This window comes from Pteropus vampyrus, unplaced genomic scaffold (genome assembly GCF_000151845.1).
Source record: "Pteropus vampyrus isolate Shadow unplaced genomic scaffold, Pvam_2.0 Scaffold96, whole genome shotgun sequence".
Lineage (NCBI taxonomy): Eukaryota > Metazoa > Chordata > Mammalia > Chiroptera > Pteropodidae > Pteropus > Pteropus vampyrus.
In genome coordinates, this window is record NW_011888877.1 from 2,910,621 (window position 1) to 2,924,861 (window position 14,241).

Sequence of the window (14,241 nt, forward strand, 5' to 3'; positions counted from 1 at the left end):
GAGGGTTATTGACAGCCTAAGGGGTGTGTGCTTAGGGGGAGGAAGTGATGAAAGTTAAGGGAAGTAGGGCTCCGCAATGTCGGAGGCAGGCAAAACACCCACTCCTGCAACCAAGCCTCCGCGGCCCGAAGACCCGTGGCTCCCCACACATGTGCACAGAGAAAAGTCCACATGAGAACAAAGAGAGAAGGCAGCCATCTGAAAGCCAAGGAGAAAGACTTTAGAAGAAACCAAATTGCCAACACTTTGATCTTGAACTTCCAGCCTCTAGAACTGTGAGAAAATAAATTCCTATTATTAAGCCATTTAGTTACTATATTTTGTTCTGGTAGCCTTAGCAAATGAATACAGATACTTGCAAAGATATGCATAGTCACTTTATTAGTGACTACTAGAAACAAATTCGATAATCAATTATTAGAAACAAATTCAGTAACCATTTATAAGAGGAATTGATACGATGGAACCCTGTAAGGGCATTAAACAGAATGAGCTTGATTTTTATGCTTTGATATGGATAGATCTCGAAAACCATGTTAAGTGAAAAAATGGTGAAGAATGATATGTAAAGTACAAAACCATTTATGTGAGTTTCAAATAAAAATGCAATAGCTATATAAGTTGATATATACTTTCGATGTGGTTTTCCCATATTGTGTGGCATTGTCCCTAGAGATAAGCAGGAAGTGGATCTGGGCATGGGGGACAAATGCAAGTTTGAGCTTATCTGGCGTAGTAAAAACAATTTAAAAAGTTCTTTAAATATAAATGAAATGTTAATATTTGTCATTCTGGGAAATGGTTATGTGAGCATTCATTAATTACTCTTTCAGCTTCTGTATATTTTTTATTTCTCAAAATCAAGGTAGTCTTAGTAACAGAAAAAGAATATTGTAGTTGGTATTAGGTCAGTGTAGTCCAGAAATTCCTTAGGAGACATTAAACTGACAGTTTTTGTTTTGTTTTGTTTTCAGCATAGTACAAGTGATTTAAACAAATTTATAAAATATCATCCTGGGAAATAGAACTTTAGAAATATTCTGGCCACCAGAAATGTTTTTATTCTGTTATTTTACGGTATTGTTTGTATTCATATATCTAAAATCGGCCTCGTTTGAGAAGTGCTTTTGTCTAACACAAATTTCGAAAGGCATGGAACTTTTGTCATGTGATCACGTTGCTAATTAAGTTGAAAATCAAGAAAGGCCGTGATGAAGCAGAACATTTATTTTCTCATTTAGGCGCAGTGCAACAACCGTAGTAAGTAGAAAATTTTTCTTCACATCAGGGTTTTTGCCCCCACTCATCCAACAAGTAGGAGAAACGCGACAAACTGGAAGTCACCATTTTCAATAGTACCACTTATGAGCAATACCTATTTTTCTTAAATGGAAAAAAGAAAGTTCTCACAGCCAAACATGGCTGGGATCGTGACTCCCAAGCTCTTCTCCTAATAAGAGAGACTGTGTCTTCACTTGGAGCTCAGCGGAAAGTATATGGGCCTGGGAGTGAGACAGAAGTTGCTTCAAACTCCCCTGTCAGAACTTGCTGGCAAGATGACCTGGGGCAAATTACCTCATCACTTTGAGCCTCAACGTTTGGATCTAAAATGTAGAAATAGTTATCATTACGATTCAGATCAAAGCCATATAAGGTGGTGATTAAGAGTATGAATCCTGGAGCAGATGCCTGCCTTTGAAGCGTGACTGACAACTTCCCAACCACGTGACATTGGGACATCACTCACATCTCTCTGTCCTTGACTTTGCCCAACCTATAGGAAGAGAACCATAACAGTACCTACTTCACAGGTTGTTGGAGAAGCCAATGGGTATATATATATCTCACAGAATCATACCTGGTACATTCTTAGCCTTCACTATGTGTTTCTTACCACAATTATTATACCATAGTTATTGTAGGATTAGAAATAACACATGAAAAATGTATGGCACTTAATAGGGTTTTATAAACAACTGCTATATTCCAGCCCCAACAAGGAGTATTTGACAATTTGTTTTAAAAAAGATAGAGAGTAAAGTTGGCTGTACAATTAATAAAAATAGTCATGAATCAAAAAAGTCTCCATGAATGCTCTTTCCCAGGCCTTAAACTATGTCCTCATCTTTCGATCAGGCTTTTCCAAATGTGTGGCATTAATTCTTTATGCCTCCAAAGCTGCCTTTAAGATATAGAAATGTCATCGGTCTCTGTAAAAAGAGATTCAAAACCTCCAAAGAGAATGTAATAATCCAATGTTCAACCCTTCTGGGGATTAGACTTGAGGTGTTAGAAGCTGCTGAAGCTGATGAGTCTGTCTGAGAAGCAGTCATTTACAATACCCCTGTGGCCTGGCAGAGTTAATGCTGCTTTCAGCAGCCCCTAATTATCTCCTGGAAGTAGTCTGAGCAGACTTACAGAGAACACACAAAGAGGTGAGGGCACTAATTACCCCCAAAGGGCATTTTGGCTTCTTATTGGTGTGGCTGAAATATATGTCAGTCCTTACTCTGGCATTCGTCACTGTGCCCTGCTGATCCAAAATTCTATCCCCAGATTTAAATCCATGGATCAATGGAAGATTAAAATAAATCCAGATAGAAACACAGTCAGCAATTTCAACTTCAAGTGAAAATGAATTTATCCTTCTTCACTCCAGCAAGTTGTGCATTCAGTCTGCTGGCAACTTAAAATGGACACAGTTAAAAACTTGAACTCCAATTATTATTACATAGGGAGAACAGCCAAGTGGTTGAAACATAGGCACTGTAGCCAGACTGTCTGCATTTGAGTTACTATGTTTGAGTCCCTGGCCACGTATTCATGGACAATTTATATAACTCCTCAATTCTTCAGTTTACTTGTCATCAATACAGTACCTTGATCACGGGATTGTCATGAGTTTTCTTCACGAGTTAAGACAAATAAAGCACTTAGCACATTGCCTAGCATGTACTAAATTCTTTGTGTGCCTTAGCTTTTGTTACTATGTAAACAAACATAAACATACATAAAACATAAACCATGGCCGTTTGTTGCTGATACACTTGCTTGTCCCATGTGTTGTATACTCTTTATTTTTTTAATGGACAGCAAAGTGTATTTTTCCAAGTTGAAACTACTATCGATAAACTATCCCAAGGATGATGATAATTTGATAATTGAGCTGCACATTCTTTAGACTTGTGCTGTTTAATATGGTAGCCACCAGCTACTCATGGCCACTGAGCACTTGAAATGTGGCTAGTCTGGCTTAATGATGATAACATCTTGGATATATTACGTTAAATATATTAATAAAATTAATTTCACCTGTAATTTTTTTTTTTTATGTAGCTACTAGAAAATTTAAGATTATATGTGTGGCTTACATAATATTTCTATCAAATAGCTGCTTTCGATCCAGAGCAGGGAAGCTATGGGAGGAGCCCACAGGAACAGATTCCCACCCAGGACCAGGAAGTCCAGTGCACAGAATCCACACGCCCTCATCCCCTGAACCCTGCTCCCTCTTAACACCTGGATGGGCAAACCTACAATCTTCAGGTGGCTGTTTCCTCATCTGTAAAGTACAGACGATTATAACAGTACATACCTCCTACTGTGTACCTGAGCATTGACTTAATATGAACGTTGCTCTTAGAGTGGTACTCGAGGCATAATAACTACGCCATACATTTGAGCTATGACGCTATTACTGTGGAGCCGATATAAGGAGGATGGGAAAGAGGATGCAGTAGGGAGAAAAGGAAGCATGGTAGTTGCTGAGGAAAAAAAAAAAATCCAAAAGGCTGTTTCACAGATAAAGAACTGTGACTAAGACACGAGTCACCATGTGACCAATTAGTAACTGAACCCCAAGCCAGGGGTAGAACTCAGGTATGGTGACTCTTATCCTAGCGATCTTCCTACTATGCCATTATGCTCCACCTCCATCCATACCACCACATCCTACCTTCTTGTCTCTTTTCCCACTTCGGACACTGGAATGGGAAAACTGAGGAATCTCCGTGCTTTTAAAACCTGTTCATTGAAAGCTCCAGCACCTTTCTGCAGAGGCTTACCTCTGTAAGAGCAAGAACTGTCTCATCTACTAGTCCTAATTCTCTATGTGAATCCCATATTAAAATCCACAAGGCAAGATGCCTTATCGTTCCAGAGATCCAACCGCACAAGGCCTGTGGTCTCCTGGCTAATGCTCAAACCCTCCGATGAGCTCCCTCCATGGGTCTTTGCCCTTGTCTGTCCTCTTCCTAATGCTCATCCCTGAGCCAGATTCAGGAATCACTCCTTAGCTTCCCTCACTCTTCATTCAAATGTCACCTTTTCAGGAACCCGTGTTTAAATTTGCAGTCTCTCGCCCCTTTCCCCACATTTTCTTTCTCCATCGTAATATTATCTATTAATGTATAAATGTCAACAAGTGGTTTTAATATCTGTCCACCTTTCCTAGAATGTGAGTCCCATGAGACAAAGATTTCCAGTGTCTAGAGTAGAGGTTGGCCTGTATGGATGACTAATGAGCACTTGTTGAATGAACAGAGAATTGATGGGTAAATGTTGAAAACATTCTGCCCTTCAAATGCTTACTCCTGGAGGGAGAATTATAGCCTAGTGAGTTCGAATCCTGGCTTAGTTGCTGACTAGCAATGGGACCACGAGGGAGCCAGTTCAGCTCTCTGACCCTCACTTCTCTCATCTCTAAACAAAGAGTGACAACACTCACCTTCTAAGGTGAATTATGTAGAGTAAATGACATATTTTACATAAAGCATGCCAGGCACAAATTCAGCTGGTAAATCGTAGATAGTCATTTTCATCTCAACATTATAGGATAAATCTATTGGAAGAGAACATTTATTCTGCAAGGCATAATCTCCAACTCCCCAGGGGTAAGCATGCGTAACCGATGCTACTCCAGCACAGAACAAATTCAGAAAATCATATCATCCTGGGTTCTGACATGTTCATATTTAAAAAAAAAAAAAAAATAGATGGAAGCAGATTGATTCATAAGACACTTGAGGTCTCTTTCCATTTTAAGTTTTGTCAAGATTTCATCCCTCAGGATCTAAGATTTAAGACTGCCCCAGACAGATGAGCTAATGATAATGCTGAGCTCACAGTGTAGAAATTTATTGAAAAGTAATCTTTTCCATTTTTTTCCCCAGACTCTTACAAATTGAAAAGAAGTCTTTCTAGATTTCTAATTTCCAGTCCATCATGGAAGGAGCTTATCCTGTCCTCACAAGAAAAAGGGTAAACTAAAAATCAACAACTCTACTTCTATCCATCAGAGAATCGAAGTCACAGGACAAACCACCCCTCCCAAGATTAGAGAGACAAACAAATACAGAGAATCACAACTTAATAAAGCAGAAAGCCAAGAGCACAAACTGCCACTGGAATCAGTACCAGGCAGAAAACAATAGAAAGAACTCCATGGCTCAGTCTTTATTTAAGAAGAAGTCTCTAGGGAAACCCAAAGACAACAGGAGACAAAAACAAGGATGTTAGGAGAAATTTTAGCTTAGGACACCTACAGCTTTAGCAGACAATAAACAGAGCCTAACTCCTAACCAGATAAACATAAAACTTCACACTAAAGACCTGTTGACCTCAGATCTTTTTGTCCAGCACAAAATGTCCAGCTGCCGTCAACAACAACAACAACAAAATTGCAAGGTTTACTGAAAGAAAAAACACAGTGCGAAGAGAGAGAAAGAATCAGAACCAAAACTCAGACATGGCAGAGATATTGCGACTATCAGGCCAGGAATTTGAAACAACTGAGATATTCAAATGGGGAAAGTGGACAACGTGCAAGAACATATGAATAATGTAAGCAGAGAGATGAAAATGCTAAGAAAGAATCGAGAGGAAATGCCAGAAATCAAAAACGCTGTGGCAGAAATGAGGAATGCCTGAATGAGCTCATCGACAGACTGGACATGGTCGAGAAGAGTTGAGGAGAATGAAGAAAAATGAAGATTCCTTAAAGAAACTGCACTTATTATAAAAGAAATAAATGCTGAACTCCAACTAGGAAATTGGTAGAAGAGCATATCTGAGAAAAGATGCTTGGCATTAGATCAACTTAGTGAACACGAATTATCTGTTGGGATTATCGCTAATTGAATTCAAGGGACTTTAACATTTTACTCGAGTTTTGTGGAGTAAGCATTGTCAAACTGCAATATTTATGACAAACATTTAATGACAAATATATCATGCTTGCTATCTGATGAAATCGCGTTTGTTGGCTAATGAAATAATTTTAAGAGAATGCATTTGTTGGAACGTTTTCATTAATGTGTCATCGTCTTTATTTATTTAGAGTAAAGCACCTGTCTTCATCATCCCCACTTAAATTTATTGTGCATATGTTAGTGCTTCTAAGAAAGCTACTTCCGGTCAGCTTTTGTGATGTGCAGTTCCTGGGCTTCAGAACTTATAATTAAATCCTGAATTTAATCTTTTGGGATTTATTTTTAAACCACCAGCACGATCTTTCTTTCCACTCTTTATATGAGTCTTTTGTTGTTAGTGCACTTGCTACTGCATTTCCTTATTTTAAACCCATCTTGGAGAAATTATTTTGTGAGACTGGCCTCACAGGAAAGATAGTGGTTACTATGAAAACTCTAAAATGAATATTTACAGTTTGAGTTGAAGTTATAGGACTCTCTTAACAGAGTCCCAAAGAAAAAGATTCATAGACAAGTTTATTATCTTGAAAGCCCAAAATATAATGTTTAGGGAGCTGGTAAATATACCTCTTAGTCAAGCTGCCTGGAATAAAGAATATTTGAACTGTTGTGTTATTCAATTATTTGCAATAACCAGTTATTATTATTAATGTTTGAATACAATACAAATACTTATTGATCATATGTTAGTTTTTTTTTTCAATGCGGACCTTCTTACAATTTTTCTCTTAGTCCCCAAGAAATGAAAGAATTCTGAAATTTTATGAAATTTTACTGAATTTTTATATGTGTTTTTAAAATTTATTTGTAAGGAGTATTTGCTAACTGTTATATTTTATAGCCCAGCACTGCAAGGATCTCTGCATCGTTTTTAAAACTAAAATGGGTAAGTATTTTACTAGAACACTTAACTAAGCTAGGCAGTTTATATGGAATATTCAACACCTCCTCACTTGAAACCTCCGAAAAGGCCTCTACATGCTAGGCCCACCACATTCTTCCATCCCTGTAAAAAATGTTCCAGCCTTTGGGACTCCCCATAGTTTCCTGAACATTCAGGATCTGAGTTTTTTCCTCTGAATCTTCTCCAACACAGACCTGGTGCTTTGGACGAAGTAGGGACAGGAAGCCCACCCCGGCCTCTAGTAAACTCTATTCCCTCAGCACGAGATGGGACTTCGCAGGTAGCTGGGTTATGCTATTTCCATAGTGGCATTTGGGCAGAGACAGGCAGAACAACTGCTTTTATTGAAGAAACACCAACCCTCTCATAGCATTTATTCACCTGATGCAGAACCATAAATTGCCAATTAAACTCTAAACCTCTGTATGCAACTAGGCATCCCTGAGCCGTCACTGTGGGAGGAATCAAAGATGTGGGAGAGGGAATCAATTCAAGTGTGAGAAATGGCCAGCACCAAGCAAGTCTTTGCCGATCACGGACATCCACTAGCACAGCAAGGAGCGCTCACGGAGGATGTGCTACACGCAAAGCATGATGCTTCATCCTTCAGGAGCTTACCAGATTGGGCTTGAGACAGTCAAGTAATCAACTCATTGCACAACAAAATAAATGGATTTAGTGTTAGTAGAAGTATATTCAACCTGCTGTAAAAAAGCAAACCAGCTTCCTCAAGTGCATGCTCATTCATGCATTCATCAACTCAACATCGATTGCCTGCCTACTAAGCTGCATGCTCTGTGCTAGATTCTATGGGCACAGAGCTCTCATTCCAGTGGGACAGATACATAGACCAGTTACAGCGAGTCCAGAGTGGGGAAGAGTTCAGAGAAGGTTGCACATAATCACAGCAGTGAATGTTGACTGCTTGCTCCCCACGTATCAGACCTTCCGCTAAGACCTTCATGTGCACTAGCTCATTTATTAAGTTTCTTGTGTTATATCATTATTCCCATTAAAGAGTAGGGGACAAATATTTTTCTGAAGAAACTAAGGATATTCACACATAGAAATAATAGTTGACATCTTTTGCGTGTTTTTTTTATATGCTAAGGATGATTCCAAGAGCTTTATATATTCCAGAATATTTACTAAAAATGCTATTATTACCCCCATTTTTATACACAGAAAGCTGAGGTCCAGAGAGGTCAAATAACTTAGCTGAAGGTTTTTTACATTAAGTGGCAGAGGTAGGATTTGAGTTCAGATTGTCAAGGATTTTAACCTCTACCTCTTACTCCGCTGCTATGAATTAAGACATTGGAGCTGGATCTTGAGGAAAGCATTTGCCTCATGGAAAAAAGAGCAGGTGTCCCAAGTGGGAGGAGGGTGTACTAGTTTTCTGGGCTACCATACATATCACATTACCACTAACTCAGTGGCTTAAAGAAGAGAAATTTATTCTTTCACAGTTCTAGAGGCTAGAAGTCTAAACTCGAGGTTTTGATAGGGTTGGTTCCTTCCTGAGGCTCTGAGGAAGACTACTATTCATTGTCTCTCTCCTGACTTTTGTTGGCTACTGGCAATCTTTGGCACTCCTTGGCTTGTAGATGCATTATTCCATCCACATCTTTAATCCTCCACCCTAGAGTGAATTTCTCCTTCTGTTTGCATTTTCTGTCTCTTGTAGGACACCCACCAATGGATTGAGGGCCCACCCTAATCCAGGAAGATCCCAAGATCCTTATCTTAATTACATCTCCAACAATCCTCATTCTAAAGAAAATGGCATTCTGAGGTTCTGGGTGGAAATATCTTCTATGGTCACAATTCAGAGGCTAATGCCATAAAGGGCATATGGCATGTGGCCATAAAATGCATGACAGTTGGGGGAGGTGAAACATACCCCCTACCCCTCTGGGAGGTTCAGGGGTCCTGTGGTCAGGTAGAGATGAGGATGGGGAAGTATTGGTTCTAGACTAAGAAGAATCTTGCCCTGTAGGCAACAGGGCATCAGAGAAGAAATTTCAGTAAAGAAGTGATGTGATCTGACTCCACTGGGCGTTTGTGACTCTAGAAATAAAAAGGAAGGTGGACTAGAGAGAAGGGAATCTGATGGCAGGAGTGGCAGTGGTTACTGGCAGCGTCTTGAACGAGGGCCGCTGGCTTGGGGGTAGTTCTGCTGGAGAGAAGTAGGCAAACACTTTGGGCAGGTTATCCTTTGAGCTGAGAATTTACTCCTGTATCTGCTTATAACTCTCAATCTATTTTCCCCAGACTCATCAACCTATTCTAACTAAATCTAGAAAATAAGCCCCTTTTGCCTTTAAATTAATGGGCAAATGCTTAACCAGTGATTAAAATTATATCTACTTTACTCTGATAGCTCACATGTTGAATAAAGGTATTAATGTCAAATAAGCTAAACTATTAACGTCCATTGATGTAAACTATGGGATGAGTTGATGACTTCTGAGTCACTACTTTGCTTGAACTACTCCAAATACAGGTGTACGTCTCCTGATCAGCAGCTTATGCGAACACGTGATGAACAAGAGCCTCATTCGACAATTGCATTGCTCCATCCCTTATTACCAGCTTAAATGCCTAGCATTTGCCAGAAAAATGACAAAATTTCCATTTGCATTCAGATCGTTACATTCGAATGCTTACAATTTCACGTTGTCAAAAAACAGCAACGTTATAAAAGGGAAATGAATATGATATCAATATATATTCACTTTTAGAAAAACGTACAGCATTTCATATCCATAATAATCACAAGCTCTCTTGTTGAGAATCAAATTTCAAGTTGAGAAGAGTAAATCCGTTCACTTTGAGATTTATGGAGACCAGAGCTAAGGTGCTTTAAATTATTTTCAAGAACTGATTTTAAAATCTTATTTCTAAGAAGCATTCTTTCTTATTAGAAAAAAATTTAATGTTTCTTGCTCATTTGCCACGAATAATTGCCAATTTTTATTTCATTATTTGTTCCTCATTTGGCTGTCTTAATAACGTGAGAACACTTATGGAATATCTTTGTTGGGCTCCATCGTTGGGCTCTTCTATTTTCAAAAGTTTCCACATGGGTCCAGTACTGTGTCAGAATTAAAAATATATTAAGCTGTCACATTCTCATTATAAATTCTACATTTGGCAAATATATATGTGTGTGTCTATTTATTTTTTCCCCTTGAAACTTCTTTAACTTGTCTCTTTTAATTATAATATTCTTTTAGTTTTAATTCTCATTAGTTTCGTGTTAGCTTCTTTAATCAGGTTTCATTTTAGATGCAGATTAATAATAAATTTTTCATGAGGCTTCCATAAGATACTTAAAAAATCCGTCAACTTTGCCTTTTGATAGTGATATTAAAAAATAGTGGTTAATTTACAACAGATGTTTCTCTTTTGGGGTGGGGGAGGAATTCAAAATGTCCATGGGTTGATGGCTATATTAGAAACTTATAAAGAAAAGAAAAAAAATGGTAGCTCAAATTTAAGGACGGTGTTACCTTTGCAATACTTGGGATAACATGGAACCGAGGAGATGTTCCAGATGATTCCTATTCTCTCTCTTAAACTGGATAAGGGATATACCGGTATGTTTTATTCTTAATCTTTAGACACTTCACATATTTTAGAAATATGTATTTTTATGTATTCAACATTTAGTAAAGAATTTTTTTTTTTTTTTACAAAGAGAACCAGAATGTACCAGATGGAAACATGTTCTAGGCCTTCACAAGAAAGCCACATAAATGGCCACCTGGTTCAACAACTGATTTGAGAGTTGAGTAAATACGACTTTTAAATATCTTCCTCTAACCCTACTTCTCAATTCATTTAAAACTTAAATGTGCCAAAATAAAAATAAAAATAAAAAAACAGCAGGCTTTCAAATTGAACACATTTCACTTTTTTGGAACCTCAATCTGAAAAACCGTTATTACAGCAAAGCTAAAAGAACCCAGAATATGCAGCTTCATAAAGTATACGACATATGAGAAACTGAGAGAAATATAGTTCAGGTTTTGGTTTGCAGAGTTTTGTTTTTTTTCTAATCTGTTGCTCTTAGTTGTTGTTGTTTTTAACACCTACAGCATCTGGTATTTCTAGGTGGTCTCCCATCCAAGTACTAACCAGGCCTGACCCTGCTTAGCTTCCAAGATCAGACAGAATCAGGCACGTTCAGGTTGGCATGGCCATTGACACTGTTAGTTGTTTTTGACTAGAATGATCTTTCCTAAAATATAGTCCCTAGAACACTAGCACTGAAAGTTGATTAGGCATTACATACATACAAAAGGGTTCTGTGGTCAAATAATTGTGGGAAATGCTTATCTAAACAAAGTTAAACAGTTTTCTTTACCAGAGGACATGTCAGATTCTTAGTCTGCTAATGTAAGTCTTATAAGACTGGGGTTGGAGAAGATGTTGGTTAGTGTATAGAATTCTTACATTTACTTTCATAGACTATTTTTCTGGACTGGTGTCTCACAAAACACAGTTTGTGATATACTGGCCTAGAGGATGAAGATTCACTTTTACATGACCACTAGTATTAATTTGATTGCCTTGGCAATGACTAAAAACTGCCATTTTCTATATATTAATTTCTGTTATAAGGATTGGTTATCTTTTTTCCAGTTCTAATTAAACAAAAGTTACCATCTCAAAGGTGTATTTTTTTGTTTGTTTGTTTGTTTGTTTTTTTAAGCCCAGTTTCCTGATCTCCTGATACATAAGGGTTCCACCAGATACTTCACAACCACCTACCTGGTCAGAAACTCAAATTGCCAGTTGAATTTGGGTGAAAATGGAGAATCCCTAGTACCCAGGAGACTCCCCCAAAGGTTTTAATATCAAATGTTTAATTTATCACCAAATGAAACCTTCTACTGAGGTCCTATTCTTCACAGGTCATGCACTCTGAAAATATGTGAAAAGATCTCCGCTCTACTCACCTCATGATTTTCCATGAATAGATATCCCTTTCTCTTTAAGGTCTCCCAGACCAAAATTCAACATGGCGGTCTTTTCTCATTTTTGTTGGAGACTAAAAGCAATCACGATTTGATTACTATCGTGAATCTGATAATATTGGCAATGACAAAACTGTTACCGCTTGAAACTTTTGGTGTCTAATGTAAGGGAACTGCTCCCTCTTGTCATTTCAAATTGAAATGTCTTTGCTAAACATTAGCGATCACTGCTCAACTCATGAATTATAACCAACAGATTTCCATGAAAGTGTGGTAATAGAGAAACACAAATTTGATATAACCTACCTCGTAATCCCATGGCTCCTGTCCAATATGGATAAACGTGGTTATACACAGACAGCATGTGCTCATAGGGAACAGACTTCAAGAATTTCAAACAGAATAAGGCTAATGAAGAGGAGTCATTTATCTCCTAAGTGCCTCTGGTAACCAGAATTTTTGCTCTAATTATCAACTAGGGACTGGATTTGAATAATACTAATAAGACCTAATGGAGTCCCTTTAATTTAGTCTTTGTAGAGAAAATAAACTGAGATCGCTTAAGTATATTCTGTGAAATGAGAGCAACATATCTTTTAATTAGCAGTCAATTTAAGCATGGATATGTGTGTATATATTTATATATTTATACATATGCATATATAAACACACTTCCCCATATATAGTATGTATGTGTGTGTGTGTGTAAAAAAACAAGTGTATTTAGAAAGAGACAGAGATTTTGTCTATTGTGTTTAATTTCTTTTCACTACTAAATTGGAGGAAATTTTTAGCTGGATGTGATTGATGAAATTTATTATTTCCATATCTTTTTTTGTTTGTTTGTTTGTTTGTCCAAGTTTGTTTGGCTACTTCTCTCCTCTTATATTTAGCTCTTTGCCTCTTCATATGTAAAGATCGTCATTATATTATCTCATTGGCATCGGCAGTACAGACCATTTATACATGATCTCAAAAGGTCAATCCATATATAAAACTGTAACATTTCTCAGGCACAAATTTGAAGAAGACACTCACTTGGCCCATATAGAGCTAAGCCAACTGCTCAGCATCTGCACCTCCATGAGCTTTTTGTTGTTCCTCATGCTTCACTTCGAAGGCAGTGACACTCAACATCCTTTACAGCACTTAACGGAGTAAATTATGAGCTACAGTTGCATTTGCATCTTTGGGAACGCATCTCCTGTTACACTAACTATTGAGAATTATTCATCTCTGACTCTATAAATCCTCAAGCTTCTCTAGAATTCGCTGAGAATATCCCATTTTGAGCAGATTCCCCGTGCATTTGAGCATCCTCTCCATGGGTGGGAGCCTAGAATTTTACTGTAATATCATTTGAAGCCCAGTAGAGTAGGGTAAACACACAGGAGTATGTTTTGTGGCTGGAGCGCCTGTGCTCTTCCTACGTAAATCTAAAATGGAATGAAGGAGAGAACACAGTTTTCTCCAGAAACCTTGCCTTTGAGGCTCAGAGAGACACTATGATTTGAGAGAGTCTTGCAAGAGTGGGTAATAGCCGATGCACTCCCCTTTCTTATTAGACTCACACCTCCTTTGGAGTGACCTTTGAGGAAATGTACAAGATGTCGTTTATAAAACAGTTTCGAAAGAGGAAATAAAAATAAAAATAGACATAATAAATTTCTTGCCCTTCCTGGCAGTCGATGTATATCCGTTGACAGCCATCATATGACATAATATTTTCAAGGACAAACACTGAGTTGGGAAAACAGAAAGAGGAAATCGGGCGGAGCTTTCCTTCTGCTCTTCGCCCCACTGCGAAATAAGGGTAACAGTACTGAATGCCTCTGTGTGTTTGGTCCTGAGCGTCGTGGTTTCCATGGGCTTAAAACAAGGCCTGACACAGGCACAGGCTCATGAGGATGCTTCTGTTCTTATTTTATTGATGATGATGCTGAGGAAAATGAGGCCCAGAGGGATAAAATAAATTGTCAAAGGTGGAGCCAGGAGTGGAGACCAGATCCGGGTATCTGACCACTCTGTTCTGTGGATCTCTTCACTGCCTTTTACATTTCTCCGTGGAGAGGGCAGAGGCGGGGAGAGAGCCAAGACAAATGTGAGGAGCTGTCTGACATGTTGACAAAGTCTGGAGAAAACA

At 38.2% G+C, this 14,241-nt stretch overlaps 1 long non-coding RNA gene across 1 annotated transcript; it reads left to right on the forward strand.

Moving 5' to 3' along the window:
- The first annotated feature begins 72 nt into the window (after positions 1–72).
- On the forward strand, positions 73–6,286 carry LOC111742529. The gene is made up of 2 exons (XR_002781360.1): positions 73–275; positions 5,172–6,286. It is a non-coding gene; the product is annotated as an uncharacterized LOC111742529 (long non-coding RNA).
- The last annotated feature ends 7,955 nt before the right edge of the window (positions 6,287–14,241 follow it).